The 17,029-nt window shown below is 42.3% G+C and overlaps 1 non-coding gene across 1 annotated transcript; it reads right to left on the bottom strand.

Annotated features, from left to right (window-relative positions):
• Nucleotides 1-16,151: 16,151 nt before the first annotated feature.
• LOC133776453 (U1 spliceosomal RNA) lies at nt 16,152-16,309 on the bottom strand. The gene has a single exon (XR_009868399.1). It is a non-coding gene; the product is annotated as a U1 spliceosomal RNA (small nuclear RNA).
• Between the last annotated feature and the right edge of the window lie 720 nt (nt 16,310-17,029).

Raw genomic sequence — 17,029 nt, 5'->3', positions numbered from 1 at the left:
CTGATGAAATCTTTACTTAATATATACTGAATCGATCTCCTGTATATAAAGATAATTGAAAATGAAAAAAAAAAAAAAGACCTGGTGTTAAATTGGAAATTGCATAGAAAATTAATTTTTAAAAAATATCATGTAGGATCTCTGTCTTTAATGTGCTGTACACTGTTATTTAATGCTATAACTAGTACTCCAACAGTATTTTTTTACTTTGTGTTGCTATGTGGGGGCAAACTGTTGAAATCTTTACTTAATATATACTAAACTGATCTTCTGTATATAAAGAGAATTGAAAATGAATCTTGATGTGAATGGAAGGGGAGAGGGAGCGGGAAAGGGGAGGGTTGCCGGTGGGAGGGAAGTTATGAGGGGGGAAGCCATTGTAACCCATAAGCTGTACTTTGGAAATTTATATTCATTAAATAAAAGTTAAAAAAAAAAAAAAAGAAACATGGATTACTGAGTCCTCGCTGGCTATGTGATCTTGAGTCAGTTCCTTAGGCTCTCTAAGCTTTCATTTCATCACTATAAAATAGAGATAATAGTATTTATTTCAGATACTATTATAGTATATTTCTGAAAATAGATAATGCCACAATTGATAATACCATAATAGACCTATCTAACATTGTTGAAAAGACTAAACAAGATAATGCACATGAAATAAACCCAGTATCTGACACATAGTAAACCCTCACTAGCAACTGACATTATTCTTATTATGATCACCATCATCAATAACAACATTATTATTAATTTCCAATTTGGCCCCTCTCACTATGATCTGACCCTCCCATGGTGGTAATACATCCTCAGAGCCCCATGGAAAGAACCTCCCTAGTCTATCAACACTTATCCTTTCCTCTCCCTGTGTCTCCCTTGAGGATTGTCCCACTCTCCCTCCTGGGTTAAAAACATACTCAAAGCTAGTAATCCTATTTCATCACATACCAGAATTGTGCTAAGACTGCCAAGATTGGCCATCACTTTCGCTAACCATCAACTGTGTGGATTTACCTTTAATGTGGCACACACTCCATGCTATTAAAAATGACTGCATTATTCATCCATCCAGGGGAGAAACATGACTTAAGGAGCATATTCTGCCCATCAACAATCATCTTATTATAAATGAGATGCAGAAAGAGCATAATGTGAGTGGAAAGGTGCTCTGTTTCAGGAAGGGAAACACTGTTTTTCGTTTTTTTTTTTTTTTTATGCTGGTGATGTCCAGCAATACAGCCAAGGCACAAAAATGACAATTATAGCTCTATGTCTTCAAGAGAAATACAACAGAGGAAAAGGAAATCCAAAGAGACAATGATCCCGGGTTTTCAAAACTGTCTCTAGAGATAAAGTCCCACTCAAGATGAATGAGGAGAAGCAAAAGGCCTCAAAATAGATTTGTTAACATTTCCTTTGAATAACATGGAGGCTGTGGTTTCTACAGACAATTCAGAATGACTTAGAAAGACAGGTTGTATTTTAAACAACGTTTCTTGATTAGTTGTGTAGTGCTTAGAAGTGTAGACTCTGGATCTGTCTACATATTTTTACATATGCAAATGTCTACATATTTTTCTATATGTAAAAGGGAAATAACACTATTGTCTACTTCATAGTGTTGTCATTAGAATTAAGTAAAAAAGACCACTTATATTATTAAGCACAGAACCTGGGAATGACAAAAGCAACAGGAGATGAAGGAGAAGAAAGTAATACACCAAGATTAAACAGAGAAAGCTCTTACTCAGATTAATGATGGAAGGATGTGTGAACAATGAGTATGAGTAACTCAGCCCTATGTGCCTGAGTTCCAGGTCATAAGGAGAAGGAGCTTTAACACATGGACTTTGATATTGTGTTGTCTGTTAGCATCTTTTGTCTTATTTCCTGTCTCCACTGGTGGAGATAGCCAAGTTCCAGAGCAAAGGGGTAATAAATGAAGAGAAGCTGAAACAATTATACCCACCCATAGAAGTAAATACACTTACTAAGGAAATTTTAGAGATTCTTTGAGTCGGCCCACGTGCTGGAGAGGTTAAGTGGTCTGTTCAAGCTTTGCACTGAGGAGTAGCTCAGCCAGGACCAGGCTCTGGAGGCTTCTTAGGGTCCTCCACAGTACATCAGGCTGCAGGAAGAACTGAGATAATAATAACAATGCTACGTTATTTCATATCTCATACCCAGTGAAAAATGAAAGAGGAGCTTCTATGCAGGCATCTTTTAAAGTTCACTTCACAATAGGCCTTACACTTTAAATGGGTCACTCTTTATCACCATGGTGATTCTTTCAAGTTTTCCTGGAATCATCAGCTGTTTTCTAATGAGGATCCTCCCCAGAACTTGCAACTCCACCAGATAAACATTTCCCAGTAGAAAACACTTAGCTCCTTATGCAGCTTAGTCAGCAATTGTTTTCCTTCTCCACTTCTCAGGAAAACAGTCCCAAGCATACTCCTCATTTGCTTTAGATGTCACCGAGTTGAGTTCTTCAAAAGCCTCTTGATTCTACTGTTGACAAGGCTACTCTCCTGGATTTTGTGTAATTGACACATTGAGAAACATCCACCTTCTTGCTTTCTCTCTTTCTAACTGATAACAATTTAAATGCTTTAGGATAGTTTGGTGGCTCCTCAAAAAATTTAAAAAGAATTACTGCATGATGCAACAATTCCACTTCTGGCTATACATCCCAAAGAGCTGAAAGCAGGGTCTCAAAGACATATTTGAGCATCCATGTTCAGGGCAGCATTGTTTGTTGTGGCCAGGACGTGAAAGCAATTAAAATGGCTGTCAAAGGAAGGATAAACAAAATATGATATACATATATGTATATATGTGATATATAAACAAAATAAAGATAAACCAGTTAGTCACAAAAAGACAAATACTGCATGATTCCACTTATATGAAGTACCTAAGTAGCCAAATTCACAGAAATAGAAAGTACTAATGGTTGTTGCCAGTGCCTGAGGGGACAGGGAAGTGAGGAATCGTGGTTTAGAAGATACAGAGCTTCAGACTTGCAAGACAAAAAAGTTCCTAAAAATTGGTTGCACAGCAGTGTGAGTATACTTAATGCTACTGAACTCTATGCTTAAAAACAGTTACGATGGTAAATTTTATGCTATGGGCATTTTAACCACAGTTGAAAATTCTTTTTATTTAAAAAAAAATAAGAGAACAACAGGTATTTGGCTGTGGGTTAAGACTGGTAGGGGGGCTGGCCTTGTGGTGCAGGGGTAAAGCCACCAGGGGCAACACCAGTCTCCCATATGAGTGTAGATTCAAGTTCTGCCTGCTCCACTTTAGCTCCCTGCTAATGAACCTGGAAAAGCAATGGAGGATAGTCCAGTGCTTGGACCCCTGACATCCACATGGGAGACCAGGATGGAGTTCCTGGCAAATAAATAAATAATTCTTTAAGTTATTTTTTTGGGGGGAGGGCGGCACTGTGGCGCAGTGGGTTAAATCCCTGGCCTGAAAGCACCAGCATCCTATGTGGATGCCGGTTCTGGTCCCGGATGCTCCTCTTCTGATCCGGTTCTCTGCTTTGGCCTGGGATGGCAGTAGAGGATGGCCCGGGTCCTTGGGCCCCCGCACCTTCGTGGGAGACCTGGAGGAGGCTCCTGGCTCCTGGCTTCAGATTGACACAGCTCCAGCCGTTGCGGGCATTTGGGGAGTGAACAAGCAGATGGAAGGCATCTCTCTCTGTCTCTACTTCTCTCTGTAACTCTTTCAAATAAATAAAATTTAAAAAAATTTCTTTTTGTTTTCACACAATTATAAACGAAATAATAAAAAGAAAGAAACTACTTTCTTCCTCCCTATCTGACCAGTTGCAAGGCAGCTCCTGAGAGGTAATATGTTAGAAAAGATTCATAGTTGGCCGGCGCCGTGGCTCACTAGGCTAATCCTCCGCCTTGCGGCGCCGGCACACCGGGTTCTAGTCCCGGTTGGGGTGCCAGATTCTGTCCCGGTGGCCCCTCTTCCAGGCCAGCTCTCTGCTGTGGCCAGGGAGTGCAGAGGAGGATGGCCCAAGTGCTTGGGCCCTGCACCCCATGGGAGACCAGGAGAAGCACCTGGCTCCTGCCATCAGATCAGCGCGGTGCGCCGGCCGCAGCGCGCTGGCTGCGGTGGCCATTGGAGGGTGAACCAACGGCACAAGGAAGACCTTTCTCTCTGTCTCTCTCTCTCGCTGTCCACTCTGCCTGTCAAAAAAAAAAAAAAAAAAAAGAAAGAAAAGAAAAGATTCATAGCTTCCAGAATGTTTGGTGCCATACATGCATGCATGTGATTTATGCATTTGTTTTAAGAAGATAACTGTAATCTAATAATGCATGCTGTTCTGCAACTTATTTTCCATCAGTTAATGACCTATCCTGAAGAGCTTTCCATATCAGTATCCATAAGTATATCTCTTTCCTTATGGATGCTCCTTAATTTATTTAACCAACTCATCAATGAAGACATTAGGCTAGTTTCCAGTTTACTGATATTGCAATCAGCATGGACATGAACATCCTGCATTTGTATCTGAGCACTCATTGCACTATATCTAATTAAGTGTCTAGAATTATTTGGTCAAAGGGCATATTAATTTTACATTTATATAGATATTTTCGATGAACTCAGACAGAGCTGGGGTTGTATACTCTGCCACTTACTAGCTATGTTACTCAAAAAAGTTACTTTATTCAGCATCTGCCTCGGTTTCCTTGGCTAGTAAAATGGATATCATTTGAAGTCTAGCTTGGAGTTGTTCATTCCTCCCTATCTGAACTAAACAGTATGTTTAGTTCATAAAGATTAGCAGGTCACAGAGACTCATTCTTTCTCCTCTCTCTCTTTATTGTCTCTCTTCTACCTCCTCCTGATTTGCAAAGATTTGGCAAAGATCTCATATCATTTCATGTCAACAAATTTTTATTAGAACATCTAGTAAATGCAAGGTTTCACAAATGTTGAAGGGACTCTGAATTTTTTAAAGGTCCAGTCCTTTTAGGAGCTTGCAGTATTATACAGGAAAGAAATACTGGGGACTGAGCTGTGGCACAGCAGGTAAAGCCGCTGCCTGCTGCGCCAGCATCCCATATGGACAACGGTTCAAGCTGGCTGCTTCACTTTGGATCCAGCTCCCTGCTAATGTGCCTGGGAAAGCAGCAGAAGATGGCCCAAGTGCTTGAACCCACATGGGAGATACAGAAGAAACTCCTGGCTCCTGGGTTCAGCCTGGCTCAGCTAGGGCGTTGCTGTCATTTGGGCCATGAACCAGTGGATGGAAGATCTCTCTCTGTCTCTTTCTCTCTCTCTTTTCTCTCTTTGCCTCTGCTTCTCTGTAACACTGACTTTCAAATAAATAAATAAATCTTTGGGGAAAAAAGAAAGAAAGAAAAACATCTTCCAGGTCCTAGTATACAGTAGGCCCTTACTTAGCATTGTTGGAATGAATGGGTAAAGAAAGGAAGGAATGTTGTTGAATGAGTAACACCACACAGTCTGGGATAGAACTCAGTGGAGGTCCTGGCAGCAGAGTAGAGCATAGAGTCAGAGTGATGGAGATGAGGCTTCAGAAAATTTCTCTGAATTTCACCTAATGGCAAGGGAAACAGCAGGGTTCCAGGCTGTACATACATTTGACTATACATACATTGAAGTCTTGTGTTTTCTCTTGAAACTGCCTATAAAAATTTGCATTCTAGTCTGTGATATGTTGCTTTCTTCCATATAAATGGCAGATTTCTCCCAATCCTAGGGCACGATGTATACTCCACAGTGATGCACTATTTTTATAGACTGGCTCAAGGTCTTCCCGGCATGCTTTCAGAGATGTGCATATCCAAGTTTGAGAAATGTGAGAATAGAGAGATGAAGAGAAATACTGAATGAGCCCTCACTTCCTGCTTCGCCAACCACCTCCCCTCTGTCTCTCCTACACACCCACCTCACTTTCTGCTAAAACTTTCCCTGACCCCTCTTATCTCCTCAATCCTGAGGGATTTTTTTTCCTAAGTAAATTTGATGTTGAAATTCCACCGTTTAAAATACTTAAGAAAAATAACTAAACTGCAAAACTCTTGCAATAACGTTGAGGTCATGAGAGTCTCATGGGACACCATTCATTTATCTACATGGCACTGGCCCCTTGGCCTGTCTCATCCTTTTCATTTGTGACAATAGACTCTTAGAAGGATGTAGCTTGTTTTATTTAAGTCTTGAAAAGCACCCAAACGAATGCCATGGTCAATTAATGTTGCTTGGGTTCCGAGCACTTAGTTCTGTGTTCTCTGTGTTTGAATGACGCTGCAAATGGAACATATGTTTCCAATTGCTTCTCCAGGGCCCTGATCAGTCTGCCTTGTCTCCATCCCCACTGCTTGAACTCTGAGCCAGGCCCTCATTCTCAGTTGCTTAGATTATTTCTCTCCTTCCCTCCATGAATCTCTTTGTCTTTCTACTCCACCCTCCTCAAAGCTGCTAGAGTGGTTTTTCCAGCACAGAAGGCAGTCCGTGCCTCTCCCCTATTTAAAACTTAGATGGTAACAATCCAAAACTAAATGCAAAGACATTAGGTTTCACTTATAAACACGTGTGAAAAGAAACCAATACCCATGTTAAATAAAGTGCAAAGTTAATCAATGGGGATAGAAGTCAGGGTAGTGGCAACACTTGACAGAAGTGGGGAGAACAAGAGACTGGCAAGGGGAATTTGATAGGTTTTTAATGTCCAATTTCTTGATTTGGGTACCAGAAAATGGGTAGCTGTACACTTACATGTCCTGGGCACTCTCCTCATGTCTATTTCTTCAGCAAAAAAAATTTTTTTTTTTTAGAAGAAACACCACTTTTTTTTTTTTTAATTTTTATTTATTTATTTATTTTGACAGGCAGAGTGGATAGTGAGAGAGACAGAGAGAAAGGTCTTCCTTTTGCCGTTGGTTCACCCTCCAATGGCCGCTGCGGCCAGCGCATCTCGCTGATCCGAAGCCAGGAGCCAGGTGCTTCCCCCGGTCTCCCATGCGGGTGCAGGGCCCAAGCACTTGGGCCATCCTCCACTGCCTTCCCGGGCCATAGCAGAGAGCTGGCCTGGAAGAGGGGCAACTGGGATAGAATCCGGCGCCCCAACCGGGACTAGAACCCGGTGTGCCAGCGCCACAAGGCGGAGGATTAGCCTGTTAAGCCACGGCGCCGGCCCAAAATTTAAAAACAAGCAAAAATATTGGCTACTTCGCTTAGCCTGACACATAGTTATTCACATACAGTCCACCTGCCCTCCCACCAATCATCTACCCTATGAACTGGGTACGCTGATTGGCTTGATATTCTTCAAACACGGCACACTTCCCAGTTTTTCTTGACATGGCACACTTTGGCATCAAGTCTTTCAGTGGGAAGTTGACATCCTTTGGGACCACCCCCACTCCAATAGCGCCTCATCTGTGAGACTTCTTCCTGACCACCCACTGCAAAACTAATGGTCCCCTTCTCTGCACTTCCACAATACTTTGTAATTCCTTGTTTATAGCAGGAGTGACTGTATTTTCCATATTAAAAAAATAGGATATACTGGTCTGAAAAGGTATGAGTTATCCTTATGGGGCAATAGGATAGAAAGCTGGAATTTGGAATGTTCCAGAAAATCCATGCTGGAGATAATACATTGTATTACTGAACAGTTACTGCTCCAGATTAGTATCCCCACGTGGACCAGATGCTCTTAATCATTTCCTTTGGAAAATTGGTGAAGACTACTGGATCACCTTTTAAAGGAAAAATTTTTAATGAAGAACAACTATAAGTGAACAAATCATGGATGTATGACTTAGTGAATTTTGCACAAAGTGAATGCGTTCATATGGCATCCAGCATCTGGATCAATAAATAAGACATCTTAAAGCTTACCAGGAGCCGGCACTGTGGCATAGTGGGTAAAGCCACCACCTGCAGTGCCACAATCCTTTATGGGCTCCAGTTTGAGTCCTGGCTGCTACACTTCCAATCCGGCTCTCTGCTATGGCCTGGAAAAGCAGTGGATTTTGGGCCCCTGTCTTTGGGCCCCTGCACCCATGTGGGAGACCAGGAGGATACTGCTGGTTCCTGGCTCCAGGTCGGCGCAGCTCTGGCCATTGTTGCCATCTGGGGAGTGAACCAGTGGATGGAAGACCTCTCTCTATCTTTCTATGTCTCTCTCTTTCTCTACCTTTGTCTCTCACTGCCTCTCCTTCTCTCTCTGTGTAACTCTGACTTTCAAATAAATAAATAAATCTTTAAAAAAAAAAAAAAAAGCCTACCAGAGTCCTTCTAGTTGCCACCCCATACAACAGTAAACTATTATGGCTTCTAACACCAAAGATCAGTCCATTTGCAAATGTAGTATACATCGACTCACACGGCATGTTCCCTGCTGTGTCTGGTTTCTTTTGCTCAACCTTAGGTTTTGAGATTCATCCATGTTGCTGAATGTAGTGATTGTTTATTCATTCTCATCTCTGAGTATTTCATTGTATGACTATACCACTGTTGATTTACTCATTCTCCAATTGGTGGATAGTTAGTCTGTTTTCACTTTCTTTAATTTAATGAATAGAACTTTTATAAGCATCCTCATGCATGCAATACATGTATGTGCTCCTTTAGAATACTTTGATTTTTATTTATTTATTTATTTTATGGGAGGTGGAGAGAGGTAGAGAGCATACAAGAGCCCCTATATGCTGGTTCACTGCCAAATGGCCATATTGATGTGGACACTGGAGCTGAGATGAGGTCGAAGTTGGGAACTAGGAACTCAATCCAGGTCTTCCACATGGGTGGCAGGAACCCATGGCATGGCTTTACCTAGTCAAAGAGTCACATGGTTTGATTTTTGATGGCTTATGGATAAACAAGAGAGGAGACATTTTGAAACTTCTGTTCCTAAAGAAACTTTTTATGGGGTTTCAGTGGATTGTGAGATCCACACCTCTGAATTATCTCACAGAATTCCTTTTACTCCAGTAAAGTGAACAACGTTTTCTGTATTGTTATAATCTATCCTCCCAAGGCATATTTTAGCTCCACTCAAACTACGCTATATTTCAAGGAGCAAATTAATTAGCTGCAGCAAGATTCGGAATCCTTTCATGCTTCTAAGAAAAGGTTAAACTCCACCTCCACTGCAAGTTTTTTATTCCTAACTAGTCAGCGCATACATACCTACAACTTCATTAAATCCATGTCCAAGCTGACTTCTCCTTTTCTTTTCTTTTCTTTTTTTTTTTTTTTTAGATTTATTTATTTGAAAGGCAGAGTTACAGAGAGGAAGAGGCAAAGAGAGAGAGAGAAAGAGAGAGAGAGAGGGGTCTTCCATCTGCTGGTTCACTCCCCAGATGGCAGCAATGGCCGGAGCTGCACTGATCCGAAGCCAGGAGCCAGGAGCTTCTTCCGGGTCTCCCACATGGGTGCAGGGGCCATCTTCTATTGTTTTCCCAGGCCATAGCAGAGAGCTAGATTGTAAATGGAGCAGCCGGGTCATGAACCAGCGCCCATATGAGATGCTGGCACTGCAGGCGGTGGCCTTACCCGCTGCACCACAGTGCCGGCCCCAAATTCATCTGATTTTCTTTCTACTGTACAATGCAGTAGCATTGTCTGTCTTTTCATATGACTTGATGACTCAGAACTCTGTGCAAAGAGTCAGAACCAAGGAATAGAAGCATTGAGATCCCAAACTTGGCTCAGCATGAACAGCATAAGGAAATGTGTGCCCTTTGATGGGTGGCTGGCTGATTGCTTATCTGTTCAGCATTACTGTAGAAGAAATTTCTGTGGTGGGTCAGATCAGCTCCGCGTCCTCTTCCATGTCTACAAATGTATAATCTTACTCCCACACCCATATTATACACACAGAAGGAGAACTTCAGAATAATTGACTTTCTCAAGTCCACAGCTCACTAGCACAGAATCCAAGCTTTGTAGTGACTCTTAAACTGGCATTTCCAGTAAAAGACACTTGCTGCCAAATCTGTACATTTCTAATATCTTGTTTACACGATCTGGAATCCTTTTATTAATTTGAGACTTTTACTAACCTAGGTTCTACTTTGATATTCTCCAACAATTATGTGATCAGGAACAGAGGGTACCCTCCTACCTCTTGCAAGAGAACAGGGACAAGAGGCTGTCTGGCAGAAGACCATTTGATATCAACCTACCTATATTTTTAGTACTTTGCATTCCCAATCCAATAATAAAATTATTGATACTGTATACAAAAAAACAATGGTACTGGGGAAAGGGGGCTGGAATACTTCCAGAAAATATAAAAGCCCAGCCCAACCTCAGAGGCATCCTGTAAAAACTGGCTATCTTTTTTAAAGGCAATCAGGAGTGTTTCAATTCTATTATCTGATTTCTTGGAAAACAAAAAAAGAAACGAGACTAAGAGGGGTCTTTAAGAACCAGCACTTTCTGGGCTGAGGCTTAGTGTGTCATGGCCAGGCCTCGGGGAGATGGCCTGGGAAAATCCATGCTGTATTTAAAGTGCCCCTACCTGTTTGAGGGAAGGAAGGCTCTTGAATTATGTGTTACCTTCACTCATATCCATGTCACTCCCAGGTACAAGTTCTGATTGGCATCTCACAGAAGTGAAACCACCTCTCAGAAAAAGAACCTGCTTTTCTGGGAGACATTTCCACCCCTCCCCCCATCCTAAATTCAATATAACAAAGGAAGAACCGAATTTGAAAATGGAGGGCCTTACTCATGCCTTTGGAGACTTGCCCGAGATTAGATTCTCCAACTCTTACTACTTAATGTCAAATCTGGGTAAGAGCATTTCAGTGAAGGCTGCTAAAAAAGCTTACTGTTGAGTTAACAATTAACATCCAAGCAATTTGACTCCTGGAAAGTCTATTTATTTTGATTACTTGGCTCAGGTAGTTTTCAAAAAGTAGTTTTGAACATTCAAGTGAGGGTTAGAAGGGTCTCAGGTACAGGCAGAAAGAACAGTCAGGTGCTGTTTCATGAACTGGCCCAGCAATATTGGAACACAGTAAAATGAAGAGACTGAAATCCCAGTTTCTAGAGCCATTTGTTGCCTATGTTCAAAACCCAAGTTCTGCCATTTACCAGATTTTTGATCTTGGAAAAATCATTTAAATTCTCAGTGCGTCAATTTCCTTGTTTCTAAATAAACATAGTAGGGTACTATCACAGAGTTGTAAGGATTAAATAAAATAACCTCCATTAAAAAGCAGTTAGAATAGTGTGTGGCACATAGCAAGTGCCAAACAAATGTTAGTCATATTATTACATGCTTTAATGATAAGGATGGTGACTCCAACCCATCTGAAATGAAAATGACCAGCCACACAAAATCAATATAGTTTTATAATCAGATTGTGATGTTCTGTTTAGTTTTCACAAATAGCAACCACTGGCAAAAATGAAAAAAACTGAATAGCCTGTATTTTACATTTAGCCTCTATATTGTATATAACCTGTGAGTGATTAGATTTCATTTTTATTACTCTGGTTAAACTGTAACCTGCTCATTATCTCTCCCTGGGTGTGGTTCACCCTCAGAATGCTGTTGGCTTTGTTCAGCATCCTATCTGTTGTTATTTAATTTCAGGAATCACTGCAAATGATTGTGAGAAACTTGTCCAGAAGACATTGTTCATAAGACATGAGTTAAATTATTAATTTCTTAGAGTCTTAAAAAGTTGCAAGTTTTTTTTTAGTGGGGGGGGGGAGGGAGGTCAGCAAATGACTAGAATTTAACCCAAATTATTAAAGGGACAGGATGTTCCTTTTTTTTCCCATGGGGGCGACTGGAGGAAATGAGAACTAAATTTAATGTTATGAGTTCTCATGCTCATAAATTGATGTCTTAGGTTTATGTGTCCTAGTAATTGTGCCCTGCTTGGGGAAGGCTTACCCTGGAAGTTTAGTCTGAAGGTAGAAATTCAGTAGCTGGGAAGGCTGAGCAGAACCTGTGAAATAGATGTGCTGAGAGTTTCCTTCAAGGTATTTATTTCATGGTAAGCAGAGGGCAAATTTGTGAAGTGGGATTTAAGTGTCATTCCCTAGCCATCTTTCTCCTGCCTACCTCACTGGTGAGACTGATGTCAAGACAAGGGGTCCTTCACTCTTTGTCTGATGACGCCAGCTGTCCAGGCTCTGCTGTCAGACACTTGAATTCTGTTTAAAAATGTAGGTCAATGTGCTACTGCTCCCAAGAAGGATTTGTTTTACAAGCGTTGCATCTCCAATTGTAGGTTGCAAGGTTTTTATCACTGTGTCATAGATTATATTGCAAGCAACCGAGCCCTTGTTGACTTAAGAAAAACAGGAAGTTACTGAAAAAATAAGGCTCATAGATCATGGAATTCATGGAAAAGCTGAAGAATCAGGTCTTAAAAAGGACAAAAGCCATACCAGTTCTGTGAGATCTTTGAAGTAGTATCTAATCACATTCTCTTCAGAGGCCCTGCCTGGGCAGACTCTGATCTTAAGTCTTTGTGTTGCCCTACTCAAGATTCAAAAGCTGGGGAAAGAGCATCTGGCTGGTCCAGCTTGAGGCTTAAACCCTGTCTAGGGGAGAGCAAGTGCCAAAATTGCAGCAATGGGATGAAAAACAACTCCACAAAGGAATAGTGGGGCATTCTTGCTGGAAAGGGGAATGGATGCTGTGCAAAGACATACATTTTTCTGCAATCAGCAACTAAAGGAATTTCACACATCTGTAAATAGGACACTTTAGAGATATGATAAAGGAGGAGGATTTTCTTGGTGCCCTTGAAATCTTAGCACTGAAGGATGGGCATTGGACGCTGCAATTAAGTTGCTGCTTGGGATGCCTTCACCCCACATCAGAGTAGTTGGGTTTGAGTCCCAGTTACAATCCAGCTTCCCCTTAATGTGCACCCAGGAAGACAGCATGTGGTGGCTCAAGTATTTGGGTCAGTCCCACCCGGGTGTGAAACCAAGATTGAGTTCCAGGCTTCTGACTTTGGCCTGCCCAATCCTGCTTGTTGCAGGCATCTGGGGAGTAAACCAGACGATGGGAGTTCACTCACTCTCTGCCTTTCAAATACTTTTTTTTTTTTTTTTTTTTTGACAGGCAGAGTGGACAGTAAGAGAGAGAGACAGAGAGAAAGGTCTTCCTTTGCCATTGGTTCACCCTCTAATGGCCGCTGCGGCCAGTGCGCTGCGGCCAGTGTACCGCACTGATCCGAAGCCAGGAGCCAGGTGCTTCTCCTGGTCTCCCATGCGGGTGCAGGGCCCAAGCATGTGGGCCATCCTCCACTGCACTCCCTGGCCACAGCAGAGAGCTAGACTGGAAGAGGGGCAACCGGGACAGAATCCGGTGCCCTGACCAGGACTAGAACCCAGTGTGCCGGCGCTGCAAAAATGAATTAAAATAAATCAACCAATAAGAGGAGAATAATACTTTAAGAGAGAGGGAAATCTCAGTTCCTTGGGAGCCGTTTTATTTTTCACCTGACAGACATTTTCCTGGTCTCCAATGACAGCACATAAGTCAAATGAGATTGAAGGGACTCTTAGATTCTTTCACTTGTTTTCTCTCAAAAAGCTTTCTTTTTTTTTTCTTAAATATTTTATTTATTTATTTGAGAGGGAAAGACAAAGAGAAGGGTCTTCTATCTACTGGTTTACTCCCTACATGGTCACAACAACAAAATCTAGGCTGATCCGAAGCCAGCAGCCAGGAACTTCTTCTGAGTCTACCAAGCTGGCGCAGGAGCCCAAGGACTTGGCCCATCTTCTACTGCTTTCCCAGGCCATAGCAGAGAGCTGGATCAGAAGAGGAGTAGCTGGCACTTGAACCGGTGACCATATGGGATGCTGGTGCTGCAGGCAGAAGCTTAGCCTATTATGCCACAGTGCAGCGCCTCTCAAAAACTTTTAATTCACACTTGATTGTATTTGAAAATACTACTGAGCTGGAACTGCGGCTCACTTGGCTAATCCTCCGCCTGTGGCGCCGGCACCCTGGGTTCTAGTCCCGGTCAGTGATATTAGTAAATCATGGCAGCCCCACCTCCAAAACATACCCCCAGCCCATTGACTTCTCATCCACTGGTGCCCTCACAACCAATACCCATTTCCTCCTGTGAACATGGCTTCCATGCACTTCTTAAGGTTTCCTAGTCTCTAATCTTGTTTCTCTAGATTCATTCTCCATACTGCAGCCAGAATAAATTTCAAGAATGTAAATGGGATTATATCCCCCCTAGGATTAAAATCTCACCCTCACCTACCAGACCTGAATGATCCAGCCCCCAGCCAGCTCTAGATTCATTTGGAGCCCCTCTCTCCTCTATCCCAGGGCTCAACCACCATCCCTTTCCCTCAGTCCTTCAGACACATCCAGCTTGCTCTGCCTCATGACCTCTGAACTTGCCTCTGCAACTGTCAATGGCAGATCATCCCAGATTTCAGCTCAAATGTCGCCTCTTCAAAGAGACTGTCTCCACCTATCCTAACAAGTCATCCCCCACCCCCACCCCAGTCATTGTTAATGGTCTGTTTTCTGTGTAGCCCTTAGAATCTCAAATGACCTTATTTATCAGTTTGTTTACACTTTGACATCTGTGTTTTCCCAGTACAATAAAAACTTCAGGAGTGCAGGGATTTTTGTCTGTTGTGTTTGCTCTTCCATCCCTAGCATCCAGAAAAGTAAATGGCACGTAGCAGCAGTTCAATAAATATTGTTGCCTCAATAAGTGAAAATAAATGACTAAATTAATGGAAAGTAACTGGAAGTGGGGCTGTTTCAATAGACTCTCAGTAAATGAAGACTGAATGTCTCAGGACTATGGGTTTGAGGACTATATAAATTCTAACTTTGCGGCCGGTGCCGTGGCTCAACAGGCTAATCATCCGCCTTGCGGCGCCGGCACACCGGGTTCTAGTCCCGGTCGGGGCACCAATCCTGTCCCGGTTGCCCCTCTTCCAGGCCAGCTCTCTGCTGTGGCCAGGGAGTGCAGTGGAGGATGGCCCAAGTGTTTGGGTCCTGCACCCCATGGGAGACCAGGAGAAGCACCTGGCTCCTGCCATCGGAACAGCGCGGTGCGCCGGCCGCAGCGCGCTACCGCGGCGGCCATTAGAGGGTGAACCAACGGCAAAGGAAGACCTTTCTCTCTGTCTCTCTCTCTCACTGTCCACTCTGCCTGTCAAAAAAAAAAAGATTTAAAAAAAAAAATAAAAAAAAAATTCTAACTTTGCCCTATATAAACTCTAACAGATTTCCTTGCTGTTCTACCAATACATCTCATGCTGCTCAAGGAAGACACCTAAGTTGTGCGTTCACTGTGAGCGTGGACCTGAGCAGACTTCTGTGGGATTTAGGGAGCTCACAGGCATATCCTTACCCCTGCATCATCAAAAGGCCCTTCTCTTTCTCCCATTCAAATTCTGCTCTTCCTGCTCACGGACACTGTCTCTGTTTTCTTCAACAGGCATGGCCTGTGAAAACTAGGATTGGATTCGGTGTTGTGGCTCAGGTTAGGCCACAACTCAGGACACCCATTCCCATTTCGGAGCTCCTGGCCATGGAGTCCGGCCTCTGCTTCCTAACCAGATCCTTCTGATGTACCCGCTGTGAAGGCAGCAGATGACAGCTCAAGTACTTGAATACCTGAGTGGAGTTCCTGGCTCCAAACTTCTGTCTGGCCCAGCTCTGGCTGTTGGGGGCATTTGGGGAATGAATAAAAAGATAGAAGATTTCTCTCTCTCCTCTGTCTTTTAAATAAATAAAAATAAACCTTAAGAAACAAAACGGAGGGGCCTGTGCTGTAGCTTAGCGGCTAAAGCCACTGCCTGCAGTGCCAGCATCCCATAAAGGCGCCAGTTGGAGTCCCAGCTGCTCTACTTCCATCCAGCTCTCTGCTATGACCTAGGAAAGTAGATGGCCCAACTCCTTGGGCCCCTGCACCCACGTGGGAGACCTGGAGGAAACTCCTGGTACCTGGCTTCAGATCAACCCAGCTCTGGCTGTCATGGCCCTTTGGAGAGTGAATCAGCAGATGGAAGACCTCTCTCTCTCTCTCTCTCTCTCTCTGCCTCTGTGAAATTCTGCCATTCAAATAAATACATATATCTTTAAAAAGAGAGAGAGAAAGAAAATGGCATTTTTTTTTAATTAGGGGAGAGCCTTAACACAGTCTCCACTACCACAAATTATGCAATTTCCCGCATGTGTGGAAATTGCAGGGGTCAGCACACCTGCAGTGCAATGGCTGCGCCTCGCCCTGGGAGAACCACCTGGGTGATCATGATGTCTCCCCTGCCAGGGAAGTATGTACCATTTGTTTAAAAAATAAAATTAATGTTACTGATTTAGCAGGATTGATATTGTGATTAAATTTGTAATACATAAGGAGACCTCAAAAAGTGCATGGAAAATGGAATTAAAAGATAAGTTTATATTGGTGAAAACATTTTTGAAATCCATGCATAGTTTTTTCCTAATATGCAGTTTCCATGAACTTTTTGAAAAAACCATATGTATAAAACTCCAAGCAAAGTGCTTGGTACATTATTATTCATTGAATGGTAGCTATAACTGTTGCTATTTCTTTAGATTGCTAATAAAATTATAATTATATCTTAATAATTATTAAAATGGAAAATGATATTATGTATATAAGGTCATTATTTATTGAATTTTTTCCTTTTGCTGGTAACTTTATATTTATCTTGCATGTTGTGACTTTGCAGTCTAACTGCTGCATGCATTCATTTTATTTCCCAGCTAGATGTTTAGTACATAGGCTATGTTTTAAAGGTTTTTTAAATAATCCTTCCAGTGCCAGACTAATGTGTTTTTTGCAACAAATGCTCAAGAAGTATTTGTCACAATAATATGATTAGTGGTAGCTCTGAGATTTAGTGACTTGTATTATGTCAGAACATAAGCTTATCTGGATAATCAGATGAATCTAGTCTGCAATTTTTGTGTAAAAGTTAGGGGTTAGATGTATCAGCTACTTAGTGTGCTGCCACAAGCTTTGTCTTCCAT

This window comes from Lepus europaeus, chromosome 17, assembly GCF_033115175.1.
Source record: "Lepus europaeus isolate LE1 chromosome 17, mLepTim1.pri, whole genome shotgun sequence".
In the NCBI taxonomy this organism is placed as follows: Eukaryota; Metazoa; Chordata; class Mammalia; order Lagomorpha; family Leporidae; genus Lepus; species Lepus europaeus.
The sequence above is the reverse complement of the archived record's forward strand: the minus strand, read 5'-3'. Positions and strand labels throughout refer to the sequence as shown.